The sequence below is a fragment of the Bubalus kerabau genome, chromosome 16 (assembly GCF_029407905.1).
Source record: "Bubalus kerabau isolate K-KA32 ecotype Philippines breed swamp buffalo chromosome 16, PCC_UOA_SB_1v2, whole genome shotgun sequence".
NCBI classification, from domain to species: Eukaryota; Metazoa; Chordata; class Mammalia; order Artiodactyla; family Bovidae; genus Bubalus; species Bubalus kerabau.
This window is the reverse complement of record NC_073639.1, coordinates 41,028,960-41,046,541: the sequence shown is the minus strand read 5'-3', so window position 1 is coordinate 41,046,541 and position 17,582 is coordinate 41,028,960. Positions and strand designations below refer to the sequence as shown.

General features: G+C 37.9%; 1 protein-coding gene across 3 annotated transcripts in view; it reads right to left on the bottom strand.

Annotated features, from left to right (window-relative positions):
- FSTL5 (follistatin like 5) overlaps positions 1-17,582 on the bottom strand; it is an 881,431-nt gene that overhangs the window by 240,790 nt on the left and 623,059 nt on the right. The window lies entirely within an intron of this gene.

Below are 17,582 nucleotides of genomic sequence, written 5' to 3'. Positions count from 1 at the left end.
AGCAGGAAAAGAGACATGTCTATGTCCAGGCACAAATACTGTTTACCTTGATCTCTGGCACCCTACACAGAGTATGTAGATTTAAACTAAAAGTTATGAGATATATATAATGGAAAGAAAAAATAATCTGCTGTTGAGAGACAAAACAAACAACAAGAACTAAAAATCAGAGAGGGGATTTAAAATGACTGTGATTAATATGTTACAAGCGCCAGTGGAAAAAACTTGAAGACATTCCTGAATAGACGGGTAATTTCAGCAGAGAAATGGCAACAATAAGAAAATGTCAAAGGGCATGCTGGAAATAAATTTACACACCCCCCCCCCCCACAGTAACAGAAATGAAGAATATCTCTGACAGGCTCATCAGTAAAGCTGACACATCCAAGGAAAGCCTCGGTGAACTTGAATATAGGTCAATACACATTACTCAGATGGAAACAAAAGAGAAATTATTGAAAGCATTTTTAAAAGAACAGAGTACCCAAAAGATACTGGCCCAGTTCAGTTCAGTTCAGTCTCTCAGTCGTGTCCAACTCTTTGTGAGCCCATGAATCGCAGCACACCAGGCCTCCCTGTCCATCACCAACTCCCGGAGTTCACTCAGACTCAGACTCACGTCCATCGAGTCAGTGATGCCATCCAGCCATCTCATCCTCTGTCGTCCCCTTCTCCTCCTGCCCCCAATCCCTCCCAGCATCAGAGTCTTTTCCAATGAGTCAACTCTTGGCATGAGCTGGCCAAAGTACTGGAGTTTCAGCTTTAGCATCATTCCTTCCAAGGAACACCCAGGACTGATCTCCTTTAGAATGGACTGGTTGGATCTCCTTGCAGTCCAAGGGACTCTCAAGAGTCTTCTCCAACACCACAGTTCAAAAGCATCAATTCTTCAGTGCTCAGCTTTCTTCACAGTCCAACTCTCACATCCGTACATGACCACTGGAAAAACCATAGCCTTGACTAGACAGACCTTTATTGGCAAAGTAATGTCTCTGCTTTTCAATACTGGCCCATATCAGTGTAAAATATGTTTAATTGAATCCTCAGAAGTAAAAGAGAGAGAATGGAGAGGAAAACATTTGAAAAATGAATGGTTAAGAATTTTCCATAGATAATGAATTAAAATGTAACCTATAAATACTAGGTTGGTCGAAAAGTTCATTCAAGGGTAAACCCATATGAAGCTTTTGTCCAATCCAATATATTCATACTGCTGAAGGCCAAAGGTAAAGAGAAGTATTAAAATCTGTCAGATAAATGTACATAATCATCTTCAGGAGATGGAGTCTCCTAGGTTTTTGAGACCAGGTGGTAACCAGAGTAAAGATATCACATGCCTGAAAAAATTTATCTTTCACTGAGAGAAGTAAGGGATGAAAGAATGAGATTAAGAAAAATCAGTGAAGAGAGGTAACAATGTCAATTTTCCATCAAAAAACTTACTTTTCCTGACTAGGAAAATTTGGATCACCCAGTAATCCATAGCTTTATTATAAAAATCAGGCAATCAATCAGTTGATCGTATGAGCGCATATGTTTGCTTTGCTGCTCAGTCACTTAATCATTCCCGACTCTTTGCGACCCCAAAAGCTGTAGCCTGCCAGGCTCCTCTGCCCATGGGATTTTTCAGGCAAGAATACTGGAGTGGGTTGCCAATTCCTACTCCATGGGATCTTCCTGACCCATGGATTGAACCCACATCTCTTGCATCTCCATATAAATAAAATATAAATACAATTTTTTTAATGACCAGATTTAGGTGCAAATATATATTCAAATGATAAAACTATCCATTTATTGGTATTTGTACTCAAATAATATGCATTTCTGATGGTTTTCTTGCAATAACATTTGTTTCTTACTTTCATTGTGGTTTTGATCGTTATCTTTCCAGGTTGATTTTAATGTTCTATTAAGTTGAGTTTAATACTCATGCGAAGAGTTGACTCATTGGAAAAGACTCTGATGCTGGGAGGGATTGGGAGCAGGAGGAGAAGGGTTCAACAGAGGATAAGATGGCTGGATGACATCACTGTCTCGATGGACGTGAGTCTGAGTGAACTCCAGGAGTTGGTGATGGACAGGGAGGCCTGGCGTGCTGCGATTCATGGGGTCACAGAGTCAGACACAACTGAGCAACTGAACTGAACTGAACTGAACTGAATACTCACTGATAGATATTTTACATATCATGAATTAAATTGGCAAATAATATTGTGCAAAATCTATTCAGAATTACTACCATGAATTATTAGTTTTGAACCAGAAGAACTCTGGAAACTTGAAGAAAGCAAGCATGTCATTCAAGAAATAATCAAGGGTCAGGAAGCATAGGGTGATTTGAACATGGAAATTTTAATCAAAACAATAAACTATAACAAGTAATTGTCTATTAATAAATAAAAGATATTCCAGAGCCCCTAGAGATGAGATTGGGAACCCCAGGAAGAGACTTTTTTTTGTAGAGGGTACCTCAATAGAGAGTAGAGAAATTCACTGAGACTGCAAAGTCTCCCAGGGTTCCCCTTTTGGGAACGCCCCACTGAAAAACCACTATGGCATTGCTAGACAAATCTGCCCATGGGGGTTACCCTGAGTTGCTACAAATCAGGTAATTTTGGAGCCCAGATCTGGAGGAGCTGTGTGTTCCTCTGAAGGCTACATCCTGCGAAATTGGCACTTAGTGCAGGAGCCTGTCTAGAAAAACACCAAATTTGGGAAAGAAACCCCTTCCTTACTCAAGTTACCTTCTGCTAACAATGCATGCCATCTGCTGCGAGAGAAAAATTTATAAGGTCTAGATATATTATTCCAGGGCCATCATTTAAGGGTGATTTTCAGAAAAGAGTCAATGCATCAATAACCAGTACCTCAAATTTTAATGTCTCTCAAGAAAAATTCCAATTTGGAAAATAAATGGTCAGCTATATGGTTGACTGAAAGTCACACATTTTGCACTACACACACTTTCTACTCTAATCATTCTCCAATAATAAGGGAAAAGAAAAAGCTAATGCACAGAGAGTAAATTCAAAAGCATCTCAGAGTTGGTTACATCAGGATTTTTAATTTGTGAAAACTCACCAAGCTGTACACTTAAAGTTTATGTAGCTGTCTTTATCATTTCCATATTTCAGTAAAAACTTTAAAAGAAACAATACATGTTGCAAAGTTTAGTTTCTGATTATGTGGACTGTACAGGGCACTCCATAGAATCCACATACTTAACCCTACTGACACATTTTATTTCTCTATATTACAATTGGCTATTTAATTGCAATAACTCTTAATTGAAAATAACTTTATTTCCAGATTCTAAATCAAGGTTTGTTCAAAAAATAGTAGAAGAATTATCTTATTTTGGAAGTAAATACTTGTCAATCATTCAAAATATGTTTTTTTTTTTTAATGAGTTCTTACATCTTCCTAGTTTATCTCTAAAAGAAGATAATTACCATTATAAATACTATCAGGAAACTGCTTCCAACAGTATTAATTATTTTATGGTAAAAATCAAAAGACTCACATCTCATTCATTAAGTTCTTTTTTTTACATAAAATAACGTATAGTTTACTTACAATTAGTTTCAGGTGTATAGCATAGAAACCCAACATTTTTATAGGTTACAATTTATACAAAGTAATTATAAAATATTGACTATATCCCTTGTGCTGTACTATTAGATCTTTGTAACTTACTTATTTTATACATAGTAGCTTGTGCCCTTTAATCCTCTTCACCCATTTTGCCCCTTCCCCCAACCTTTCTCTACTCTGGAAACCACTAGTTTGTATCTGTGAGTCTGCTTCTGCTTTGTTATTTTTGTTCCTTTATTTTTTTCAGTTCCACATATAAGTGAAATCATGCCCTTCATTGACATCTAGTTGGAGACCCAACTCTTGTCTCCAAAGTGAAAATTGAACTGTCTTCACCTTTCAAGGGAGGATCATTTCCTGTTTCAGAAGACAGGTCTTCTCAACAGCCGTGTTATCAAATGCATAAACTCAGCTGAAACCATCCAAGACCGGTCAGTTCAAAGCTTACCGGTAAGCTTATTACAATTAAATTCAACCTTGGTACTTCATGTGGTTACTTTGCTGGATGAAATCAGTTCAAGCTGTCAAGAACTGAGAATGATCTGATATTTTTTCATACTCACAAGCAAATAAGTAAGCCTGACACAGTTTTGTGAATGCTGGCAGAGACAAGAGGTTCCTGGATCAGAGACAAATGGCTTTATTTCTCATGACACAGCAAGCTGCATGAGTTTCAAACTTGCATCAGCTCCCCCTGTCCCCTATTCCCATGGGAGCCCTGTGAATGCTGTAGACAGTAAACAAACCTGTACTCTGCTTTGTGAATAGCAATATTTCTATCTTCAAACACTGTGCATCCTTACACATATAGCTCAGAACACAAACTGGAAATGCCTCTGCTCACGAGACATGCAAAACTATGACACTTGTGGGCCATTTTGTCTTAGTGTATTCTAATATTAATGAGAATCTTGAAGATTACATTTTGAAATAAACATTTTATTTATTTTATCAGCACAGTACATGTATATGTCAGAAAACTTCAATTTCAATAGTCAAACTTATGCCTGCTAAATATTATGCCAATTAAAAATATACTGGTTTATCAAAACTCTTCTTGCTAACAACAAAATGAATAAAAATCTGAGGTTTTAAAAATATTAAATGTGTGGCTTCCCCTCTTTTGGGTTGCATTTCTAAGTTCAGTTATGTTGGACATTTTGAAAGTGATTCTTTGGATGTGTAGGAGTTACATGTGCTCCAATCATAAAAATAAAGCTTTATTATAGAATCCTTAAGCTAGCCACAGCAATAAAGATGACTAACTCAGAGGTGTGTGTGTGTGTGTGTGTGCAAGCTCATTTGTCTCTGATTCTTTGCAACCACATGGACTGTAGCCTGCCAGACTCTTCTGTCCATGGAATTTTCAAGCAATAATACTGAAGCGGGTAGCCATTTCCTCCGCCAGGGGATCTTCCCAGTTCAGGGACTGAACCCATGTCTCCTGAATTGGCAGGTGAATTCTTTACCACTGGCATCACCTAGATGTACATCATATATAACATCCAAAATCAGTTATATCCCTTCACCATTCCCAACATGTGCTGCTGGTTTCAGAAGAAACCCGATTCTAGCCATGTTATAACCAACTTTGCTTTAAAATTGAGAAATCTGAGGTGAATGCATGACTGAGATCAATAAGTAGAATTCAGGTTTCTGAAATCCAGTGAAGTACTGCTCTAAATATGAGGGAAGCAAGGACCATTTCCTTAGGGACAACCTTGCTCCTCTCATGGAAACCTACTCTAGATGTCACAGAAAGAGCTGGAAAACCAAGATTCTGCACAAATCTCCTTGAAATAATTATATAGTTGCTTACATATTGATATACAATAATTAACTTTGCATTTATTTCCTCTCTAACATATTTTATTTATATTTTGGTTGTAAATTTTGTTTTTCTGTTGAAATTGTTTGTGCCATAATTTTTATCTGCTAATTTTCAGTGCAGATATAGAAAGCAATGGATTTGCCTAATTTTGATTTTCTGTAACTTATTTTCTCATTCATAAGACAAAATAGGCAACCTATTTACATTTAATGTTATAATAAGAAGATTTAGAATTACAGCTAAGATAATTCAGCATATTTGTTTTGAGAAGCAGTAAGCTGAAATGGAAGACCTGAATAACTTGCACAAGGTTTTAGAACAGATGATATCAATAATATATCTTCTTAAACCAGTTGATTATATTTCATTCATCATATTAAGGTCTTTGTAATTTAAACATGAATACTTTACCAAAAAAATTGAGATATTTGTATTTTCTTCATCTTTTTTTAAGACTCCTGCCTGACATGGAATAGCCATTCTGATTGATTTTACTAAGGATTGTGTTTTGGACTAGAAGTTATAGATAAACTGCATACTCTGCCACATCAGATGGGATAATGGACCCCAAGTGAGGGTCAGGTACTGAGAACAGTGCTTTGGATCAGAAAAGCCATGATGCCATGTATGGTGAGTTTTTAACTGAAGGGGAAGCAGCAACAGAAACACCACTAATCCAAATCATGAGAGCAGAGCCTACAGAGGGGACAGAAAGAATGGCAGAGGGGTATTGAGGAGTCTTAGAAGAACCATGCCCAACCCAAGATGCCTGTGACCCTGTGGTAAGGAAGATGGTATTTAAATGCCAGGAGGTCAATATCTTCCTAGCTTTCTCTCTTGGGTTCATAAAATGGAATGTCTCATGAAAAGTAGACACTGCATCTAAACCAAGTGCAGGTGAGGCAGATTTGAGTAGATACGAAAGGCACAGTGTGCCAGGCAATGCTGTGAGCTGAGAGTTAGGTGTGAATCACCTGATTGTATCCTCACAAGGTCCTGGGTAGTGGGCAGGATGGTCTCATTTTACAGATGAGAAAACTGAAGTTCAGAGAGGGGAGTTCCTGCTGGTAGGAAGTGTCCCCAGAGCTTGAACCAACCTAGCCAGGTTGTCTGGGTGCTTTTTCAGAAATCACTCAGCTATAGCCCAGTACCTGCTCAGGGAAGCTCATGGATACAATTTCAAAGGAGAACCTGATGTAAAGGACACTGTGGTGGATTTGAGTGAGGATTTGAAGGTGGTTTTCTGATGCCCCAGAAAAAGGGGGCACGATTGTAGGGTGTGCTGAGAGGGATGCTGATGTCTCAGCTGTCGGAGAACATGGACTAAGAAGAGGGTCACCTGAGGGAATCTTGGTCTGACCTGCCTGATGGGAGCTGGATTACTGTGATATTGAGTGGTTTGCCTTGGAAACGAACAGAGATCATTCTGTCGTTTTTGAGATTGCATCCAAGTACTGCATTTCGGACTCTTTTGTTGACCATGATGGCTACTCCATTTCTTCTAAGGGATTCCTGCCCACAGTAGTAGATATAATGGTCATCTGAGTTAAATTCACCCATTCCAGTCCATTTTAGTTCACTGATTCCTAGAATGTCAACATTCACTCTTGCCATCTCCTGTTTGACCACTTCCAATTTGCCTTGATTCATGGACCTAACACTCCAGGTTCCTATGCATTATTGCTCTTTACAGCATTGGACCTTGCTTCTATCACCAGTCACATCCACAGCTGGATATTGTTTTTGCTTTGACTCCATCCCTTCATTCTTTCTGGACTTATTTCTCCACTGATCTCCAGTAGCATATTGGGCACCTATAGACCTGGGGAGTTCCTCTTTCAGTATTCTATCATTTTGCCTTTTCATACTGTTCATGGGGTTCTCAAGGCAAGAATACTGAAGTGGTTTGCCATTCCCTTCTCCAGTGGACCACACTGAAGAAGCGGAAATTGAACAGTTCTATGAAGGCCTACAAGACCTTTTAGAACTAACACCCCCCCAAAAATGTTCTTTTCATTATAGGGGACTGGAATGCAAAAGTAGGAAGTCAAGAAACACCTGGAGTAACAGGAAAATTTGGCCTTGGAATACAGAATGAAGCAGGGCAAAGGCTAATAGAGTTTTGCCAAGAGAACACACTGGCCATAGCAAACACCCTCTTCCAACAACACAAAAGAAGACTCTACATTGGACATCACCAGATGGTCAACACTGAAATCAGATTGATTATATTCTTTGCAGCCAAAGATGGAGAAGCTCTATACAGTCAGCAGAAACAAAACCGGGAACTGACTGTCGCTCAAATCATAAACTCCTTATTGCCAAATTCAGACTGAAATTGAAGAAAGTAGAGAAAACCATTAGATGATTCAGGTATGACCTAAATAAAATCCCTTATGATTATACAGTGGAAGTGAGAAATAGATTTAAGGGACTAGATCTGCTAGATAGAGTGCCTGATGAACTATGGAATGAGGTTGGTGACATTGTACAGGAGACAGGGATCAAGACCATCCCCGTGGAAAAGAAATGCAAAAAAGCAAAATGGCTGTCTGGGGAGGACTTAAAAATAGCTGTGAAAAGAAGAGAAGTGAAAAGCAAAGGGGAAAGGAAAGAAAACAAAGAGGAAAGGAAAGATTTAAGCATCTGAATGCAGAGTTCCAAAGAATAGCAAGAAGGGATAAAAAAGCCTTCCTCAGCAATCAATACAAAGAAATAGAGAAAAACAACAGAATGGGAAAGACTAGAGATCTCTTCAGGAAAATCAGAGATACCAAGGGAACATTTCATGCAAAGATGGGCTAGATAAAGGACAGAAATGGTATGGACATAACAGAAGCAGAAGATATTAAGAAGAGGTGGCAAGAATACACAGAAGAACTGTACAAAAAAGATGTTCATGGCCCAGATAATCACGATGGTGTGATCACTCACCTAGAGCCAGACATCCTGGAATGTGAAGTCAAGTGGGCCTTAGAAAGCATCACTATGAACAAAGCTAGTGGAGGTGATGGAATTCCAGTTGAATTCTTTCAAATCCTGAAAGATGATGCTCTGAAAGTGCTGCACTCAATATGCCAGCAAATTTGGAATACTCAGCAGTGGCCACAGGACTGGAAAAGGTCAGTTTTCATTCCAATCCCAAAGAAAGGCAATGCCAAAGAATGCTCAAACTGCCAAAGAATGCTCAAACTACCACACAATTGCACTCATCTCACATGCTAGTAAAGTAATGCTCAAAATTCTCCAAGCCAGGCTTCAGCAATATGTGAACCGTTAACTTCCTGATGTTCAATCTGGTTTTAGAAAAGGCAGAGGAACCAGAGATCAAATTGCCAACATCCGCTGGATCATGGAAAAAGCAAGAGAGTTCCAGAAAAAACATCTATTTTTGCTTTCTTGACTATGCCAAAGCCTTTGACTGTGTGGATCACAATAAACTGTGGAAAATTCTTCAGGAGATGAGAATACCAGACCACCTGACCTGCCTCTTGAGAAACCTATATGCAGGTCAGGAAGCAACAGTTAGAACTGGACATGGAACAACAGACTGGTTCCAAATAAGAAAAGGAGTACGTCAAGGCTGTATATTGTTGCCATGCTTATTTAACTTCTATGCAGAGTACCGCACGAGAAACACTGGGCTGGAAGAAGCACAAGCTGGGATCAAGATTGCAGTGAGGAATATCAATAACCTCAGATATGCAGATTGTACCACCCTTGTGGCAGAAATTGAAGAGAAACTAAAAAGCTTCTTGATGAAAGTGAAAGAGGAGAGTGAAAATGTTGGCTTAAAGCTCAACACTCAGAAAATGAAGATCATGGCATCCGGTCCCACCACTTCATGGGAAATAGATGGGGAAACAGTGGAAACAGTGTCAGACTTTATTTTTTTGGGTTCCAAAGTCACTGCAGATAATTATTGCAGCCATGAAATTAAAAGACACTTACTCCTTGGAAAGAAAGTTATGACCAACCTAGATGACATATTCAAAATCAGAGACATTACTTTGCCAACAAAGGTCCATCTAGTCAAGGCTATGGTTTTCCAGTGGTCATGTATGGATGTCAGAGTTGGACTGTGAAGAAATCTGAGCACCGAAGAATTGGTGCTTTTGAACTGTGGTGTTGGAGAAGATTCTTGAGAGCCCTTTGGACCACAAGGAGATCCAATGAGTCCATTCTAAAGGAGATCAATCCTGGGTGTTCTTTGGAAGGAATGGTGCTAAAGCTGAAACTCCAGTACATTGGCCACCTCATGTGAAGAGTTGACTCATTGGGAAAAACTCTGATGCTGGGAGGGATTGGGGGCAGGAGGAGAAGGGGACAACAGAGCATGAGATGGCTGAAAGGCATCACTGACTCGATGGAGGTGAGTCTGAGTGAACTCCGGGAGTTGGTGATGGACAGGGAGGCCTGGCATGCTGCAATTCATGGGGTCTCAATGAGTGGGACACGACTGTGTGACTGAACTGAACTGAACTGAGTGGTGCAAGTCATATGGAGATCAGAAGACAAAGTCTCTGGTCACTTCTTCAAATATTATTCACTTTAAGAAAACATTCAGGCAACTTCATAGGCAGAAATTATATTTATATGTCAGAAATATTCACCTGAAACTTCCCTTAAAGACAACATTCTCTTATAATCTTTAACATTGCAAATTACAAGTTTTGTTCATTATGTCTCTTTTCTAGAATGTATCTGGTCTGTGAGCTGGCAATATAAGTATACAGAGTTCAGAAAATATAATTAAGTCTGAAGGTCATGTTTAAAATATTTATGATCTGGGAAGACTTTGATTGAAACAAGCATTAAGTATGCAAAATATGAATTTCTAATGTAGTTCAATTATATTTAATATGTCATTGACTATTTAATTAAGACCAATTTGTGTTTTACTTTTTTATCCTTATGGCAATATATATAAAATATTCCCAAATTATTTTCATGTTTAAAGAAACAAAATATCTGAACATTTAAATTTTAAAAATGATATGGGCATATAATAGATTATTGCTATTTAAAATACTTGAGCTTCTAATTTACTTGAACTCCTGGAGAGGGAACATCACCAAGTGGTTTTAAATAAGATATGACCAATATCTTCTGTCATATTTTACACTCCTTTAATAATTAATTTATCTCAGAATTATAAAAAAATAAATTCAGTAAAAATGGCATGACTATAAAGTTGAATTGCTGTGTAGGTATTCTGTTAAAATTCTCACTGGTTTTCTTTATGAACCCAAAGATCTGATATTTAACAACTATGTAATTCTGAGACAGTAATATGAACTCCTTGAACCTCAGTTTCCTCATCTTTAAAATAGGTTAATAAAACATTTTATTTGATTAAATTAGTCAGTTAGTTACTGTTCTAGTATACTACCCATAAAAAAATTTACTTTCATTAAATCAGAAATAATTTAGAAGTAATATATCAGAATAGCAAAAGGAAGTTTTGAAATCAGAACCTTGGAAAGGATTCAGATTCCATTTTCTATTTATTGTATATATTGGCAAGTTAACTGACCTCATAGATTACTAAGACTAAAAATGCTTGTGTTGTATTATACACGTACATGAAAACTTTGGTAAATTCATGTAATCACTATCATTTTCACTTATGATTATATTACAACCATCTATTCTCATTAATCGGAGAAGGCAGTGGCACCCCACTCCAGTACTCTTGCCTGGAAAATCCCATGGAGGAGCCTGGTAGGCTGCAGTCCATGGGGTCGCTAAGAGTTGGACACGACTGAGCAACTTCACTTTCACTTTTCACTTTCATGCATTGGAGAAGGAAATGGCAACCTACTCCAGTGTTCTTGCCTGGAGAATCCCAGGGACGGGGGAGCCTGGTGGGCTGCCGTCTATGGGGTTGCACAGAGTCGGACACGACTAAAGCAACTTAGCAGCAGCAGCATTCTCATTAATAAATCTTCTACCTAAATTCTGATAGAAAATTATTCCTGTATGTCATCCACTATAGAATGTATTATACCTAAAATACTTTTATTCTCAGGGAGTAAGTAATCAAAATCATTAAAAAATTCCTCAATTCCTCTTCATCATTGATGTAGATAATGCTGCACACAATATGTCAGCAAATTTGGAAAACTCAGCAGTAGCCACAGGACTGGAAAAGGTCAGTTTTCATTCCAGTCCCAAAGAAAGGCAATGCCAAAAGATATTCATATTACCATACAATTGCACTCATTTCCCATGCTATGAAGGTTATGCTCAAAAGCCTTCAAACCAGGCTTCAGAGGTATGTGAATTGAGAACTTACATATGGACAGATTGGGTAGAGGTAGTGGTAGAGGAACCAGAGATCAAATTGCTAACATTCATTGGATCATGGAGAAAGCAAGGAAGTTCCAGAAAAGCCTCTGCTTCATGGACTATGCTAAACTCTTTGACTGTGTGGAACACAACAAACTGGAAAATTCTTAAAGAAATGGGATTACCAAACAACCTTATCTGTTTCCTGAAAAACCTGTATGCAGGTCAAAAAAAACCAGTTAGAATCAGATATGGAACAACTGACTGGTTCAAAATTGAGAAAGGAGTAAGACAAGACTATATATTGTCACCGTGCTTATTTAACTTATATGCAGAGTGCATCAGTGAAATGCCAGGTTGGATTAATCACAAGCCGGAATCAAGATTGCTGGGACAAATATCAACCACTTCAGATATGCAGATGATACCACTCTAACAGCAGAAATTGTAGAGGTACTAAAGATCCTCTTGATGAGGGTGAAAGAGAAGAGTGAAAATGCTGGCTTGAAAATCAACATTAAAAAAAAAAAAAACTAGTATCATGGCATTCGATCCAATTTTTTTCATGGCAAATAGAAGGAGAAAAAGCAGAAGCTGTGACACATTTTATTTTCTTAAGCTCCAAAATTAAAGTGGATGATGTTTTTCTTTCTGGCTTACTTCACTCTGTATAATAGGCTCCAGTTTCATCCACCTCATTAGAACTGATTCAAATGTATTCTTTTTAATGGCTGAGTAATACTCCATTGTGTATATGTACCAAAAACACCAATACAGTATACTAACGCATATATATGGAATTTAGAAAGATGGTAACAATAACCCTGTGTACGAGACAGCAAAACAGACACTGATGTATAGAACAGTCTTATGGACTCTGTGGGAGAGGGAGAGGGTGGGAAGATTTGGGAGAATGGCATTGAAACATGTAAAATATCATGTATGAAATGAGTTGCCAGTCCAGGTTCGATGCACGATACTGGATGCTTGGGGCTGGTGCACTGGGACGACCCAGAGGGATGGAATGGGGAGGGAGGAGGGAGGAGGGTTCAGGATGGGGAACACATGTATACCTGTGGCGGATTCATTTTGATATTTGGCAAAACTAATACAGTTATGTAAAGTTTAAAAATAAAATAAAATTTAAATAAAAAAAAAAATAAAGTGGATGATGACTGAAACCATGAAATTAAAAGACACTCCCTGGAAGCAAAGCTTTGACAAATCTAGGCTGTGTATTAAAAAGCAGAGACATCACTTTGGTTTTTCTAGTAGTTATGTACGGATGTGAGATTTGGATCATAAAGAAGGCTGAGAACTGAAGAACTAATGCATTCAAATTTTGGTGCTGGAGAAGACTCTTGAGAATCTTTTGGACTGCAAGGAGATCAAACAAGTTAATCCTAAAGGAAATCAACTCTGAATATTCATTGGAAGGACTATTGCAGAAACTGAAGCTCTAATACTTTGGCCACATGATGCAAAGAGTTGAATCATTGGAAAAGACTCTGATACTGGCAATGATTGAAGGCAAAAAGAGAAGATGCAAGCAGAGCATGAGATGGTTAGTTATCATCATTGACTCAATGGACATGAATTTTAGCTAACTCCAGGAGATGGTGGAAGACAGACGAGCCTCGTGTGCTGCAGTCCATGGAGTCACAGAGTCTGACATGTCTTAGCAACTGAACAACTAAATAACAACAATACGAAAATTGGTGAAGTAAAGGAAAATCTTAATTCAAATGTAAAGCTGCAGTCACATGTGTGTACTATCCTTTGTGGAATCTCAATTAGAGAGATTCACTGAGATAATGGAAACTGTAAATAATTGTGGATGAAGAATGTCACCCGCCATACATTAAGCAAAGGTTGTTGAGGCCATCAAGGCATCAGCCACAGCATCTGTCGCTGTACATCCTGAAGGAACTCAAGAGTGAAATGGAAAGAACACTGGCCCCAGAGAGTTAAGGTGCATATCAAAGGAATGATTGCAATAAGCTCAAATACTCCTATCTTCCCATCCATAGAAAAATGCTAAATTCATTAACTTGAGATATCTTATTTTCTTTAATTAGCAATAATCTTTTGATGTTATGACTATCTGAATTTTTTTAAAACTAAACTCCTATGTATCCTGGCACCTCTCTTACCTCTTCAGAACATACCCTCAGAGCTGAGCAGCTGTCTGCTGGGATTAAATCTTCAGTATGCCCACCAGATACAACATAATCCTCAATTTTTTGTTGTGCAGTTTTTTTCTGGGCAACAAAATCAACAAGAATCAGGCAAAATAAATATAAATAAATAATAAAAAATGAAAACTTCCTGAATGACTATAAAATTATATACTTCCATCCTCCAGGTTTATATTCAAAGGCCACATAACAAAAAGTAATGAATTTATCAAATGTTACCAATATATATATAGAGTAAAATGATTCTGTTTTTTGCCTCTTCAAATATTGAAATTTTTAAACATGAAAATATTTAATGACTTATACAATCCATTTGTTATTGCATAAAATATTATAAATTGTTTCACTGAATGATATTTCCCTCTATCATTCAAAAATTGTTCAATTACCAAACAATTACACTCATTTCATATGCTAGCAAAGCAATCCTCAAAATTCTCCAAGCTAGGCTTCAACAGTTCCAGATATTCAAGTTGGATTTAGAAAAGGCAGAGGAACCAGAGATCAAATTGCCAACATCCATTGGATCATATAAAAAGCAAGAGAGTTCCAGAAAAACATCTGTTTCTGTTTCATTGACTACACCAAAGCTCTTGATTGTGTGAATCACAACAAACTGCGGCAAATTCTTAAAGAGATGGGAATACCAGACCACCTTGCCTGCCTCCTGAGAAACCTGTTTGCAGGTCAAGAAGCAATAGTTAGAACCAGATACGGAACAACAAACTGGTTCCAATTGAGAAATGAGTACATCAAGGCTGTGTATTGTCACCATGCTTATTTAACACATGCAAGATACATCATGTTAAATGCTGGGCTGGATGAAACACAAGCTGGGATCAAGATAGCTGGAAGAAATATCAATAACCTCAGATATGCAGATGATACCACTCCTATAGTAGAAAGTGAAGATGAACTAAACAACCTCTTGATGAGGGTAAAAAAGGAGGGTGAAAAAGCTGGCTTAAAACTCAACATTCATAAAACGAAGATCATGGCTCTGGTCCCATCACTTTATGGCATATAGAAATGGGGAAATAAAAGAAACATTTGACAGACTTTATTTTCTTGGACTACAAAATCACTGCAGATGGTAACTGCAGCCCTGGAATTAAAAGATGCTTGCTTCTTGAAAGAAAAGCAATTACAAACCTAGACAGTGTATTAAAAAGCAGAGATGTTATATTGCTGACAAAGATGTGTATAGTCAAAGCTGTGTTTTTTCCAGTAGTCATGTATGGATGTGAGACTTGTACCATAAAGACGGTTGAGCGCTGAAGAATTGATGCTTTTGAACTGTGGTGTTGGAGAGACTCTTGAGTGCCCCTTGACAGCAAGATCAAACCTGTGAATCCTAAAGAAAATCAATCTTGAATATTCATTGGAGGGATTGATGCTGTGGCTGAAGTTATAATACTTTGGTAACCTGATGCAAAGAGCCGACTCATTGGAAAAGACCCTGACGCTGGGAAAGATTGAAGGCAGGAGGAGAAGGGGACGACACAGGACAAGATGGTTAGATGGCATTATTGACTCAATGGACATGAGTTTGAGCAAGTTCCAGGTGATGGTGAAGGACAGGGAAGCCTGGTATGCTGCAGTCCATGGGGTCGCAATGAGTCAACTCTCTATGGCACCACAGGGCTTACCAGGTGGCTCAGAGGTAAAGAATCTGCCTGCAATGTAGGAGACCCAGGTTCGATCCCTAGGTCAGGAAGATCCCCTGGAGAAGGAAATGGCAATCCACTCCAGTATTCTTGCCTAGAGAATGCCATGGACAGAAGCGTGTGTACAGTCCATAGAGTTATAAACAGTCAGACAGGACTAAAGCAGCTTAGTACACACGTGGCATGGTAAGAAATGTTAAAGTGACAAAGGATTTGATTACTCTCATTAGATCAAATAAACATTAAAACAAAATCATACAAGGATTCTCCATTTCTTCCAGGGCTTATGGAATTTATACTATCATTATACTTCTGGTTCCATCAACATGTTCCATATCTTCATGTATAGAAACTCTTAAGCTATCGTTTTTAAAAACTGTATGGGACTTCCCTGGTGGTCCAGTGGTTAAGAATCCATTTTGCAATGCAGGGTACATGGATTCAATCCCTGGTTGGGGAACTAGGATCCCACATGCCACAGAGCAACAAAGTCCACAAGTCACAACTACTGAGCCAACACACCACAACTGGAGACTCTGTGCTGTGCAAGAAAAGGTGCCACATGATGCACTGAAGATCCTGTGTGCTGCAACTAAGACCCTGTGCAGCCAAATCAATAAATAAATATGTATATTTTTTAAACTGTTTTTTAAACAGTTTTTCTCTGTCAAAGTTATTATTATGCCACAGCTTTTGAAATTGTTTGAATTCTGTCTGCTTCTTGGCAATCACATTCTCTTATTTCTCCCAGTAATCTGAAAGTGCAACATATTATCTTTTCTTCCTAAAGGGTATCTTCAGATTTTATTACTTCTTTATTAGAAGGTGTGGAGAGAACTATGCCAGATACTTACATACTTACCTTGTAGAAAAGTTTGTCATTCTCATTTTATAACGAAGTTGTTCCCAATTTCAGCCCAGATTTCCATCTACTTAAAAGTAGAGAAAGGCTTTCTAAAGGTAAAGGCCATGGCCTTAACACAGCATCATTCTGCCTCCAAAATGCCTGGCCTGTATTGCTTAGCTCAATACGTAAATTGTGATTAACACTACATTACCAGAACGGGTTTGGTTTTTTTTTTTGTTTTTTTTTTTGCCTTTTTTTTTCTCACTTACCATTTTATAAATATTATAAATATGGAATTGTGTTTCCCAATATTTCCTATAATTCACTTTTCAATTTTTTTCCTAATCCTGAGGGAATAAACCCCAGGGTTGTATTTGTGAAGTCTTATCAAGATCACTACATATTCATTGCCATTTACAATTTGTACAGTTTTCAGGTCAGTTACTAATTACAATTTGCATAATTCGCAGGGCAAAGAATACATTGAAAGTTTTTAAGTGAAAGTTTCTCAGTGTGTCCTGACTATTTGCGATGCCATGGACTGTAGCCTGTCAGACTCCTCTGTCCATGGAATTCTCCAGGCAAGAATACTGGAGTGGGTTGTCATTTCCTTCAGGGAATCTATCTGATCCAGGGACCAAACCTGGGTCTCCTGTATTGCAGGCAGATTCTTTGCCATCTGAGATACCAGGGAAGCCCCAGACTGAAGAGTACAGCTGTAGAAATGGACCTGGTGTGTCTTGTGCATCATAAATTCAACCAAAGCTTATATTCATTTTGTGGATTTGCTGACACAATGCTCACAGAACTTTAAAACTGTTTTTCAAGTCTCACTCAAAGTCTCAATCATTAAACTCTCATGATAGTGACAGAATTTTTTAATACAATTTATAGAGAAAATGTGTGAATATTGTATCTTCTCTTTTATTTAAAATGTATCTTTCAAATGTAAACTTCATAAAACTTGTATCAGAATCCCAATGGAACTTGTTTTAAAATACAGATTACTTCTTCTAGCCAATCTATTTATTAGATTGTGAAAGGGAATGAAATATGCATAATTAAAATATTTCCAAGATGATTTTTAACATATATTAATATTTGAGACCCAATACACATGCACCTGCCATTTTGCCTTTAAGAGTGAAAAA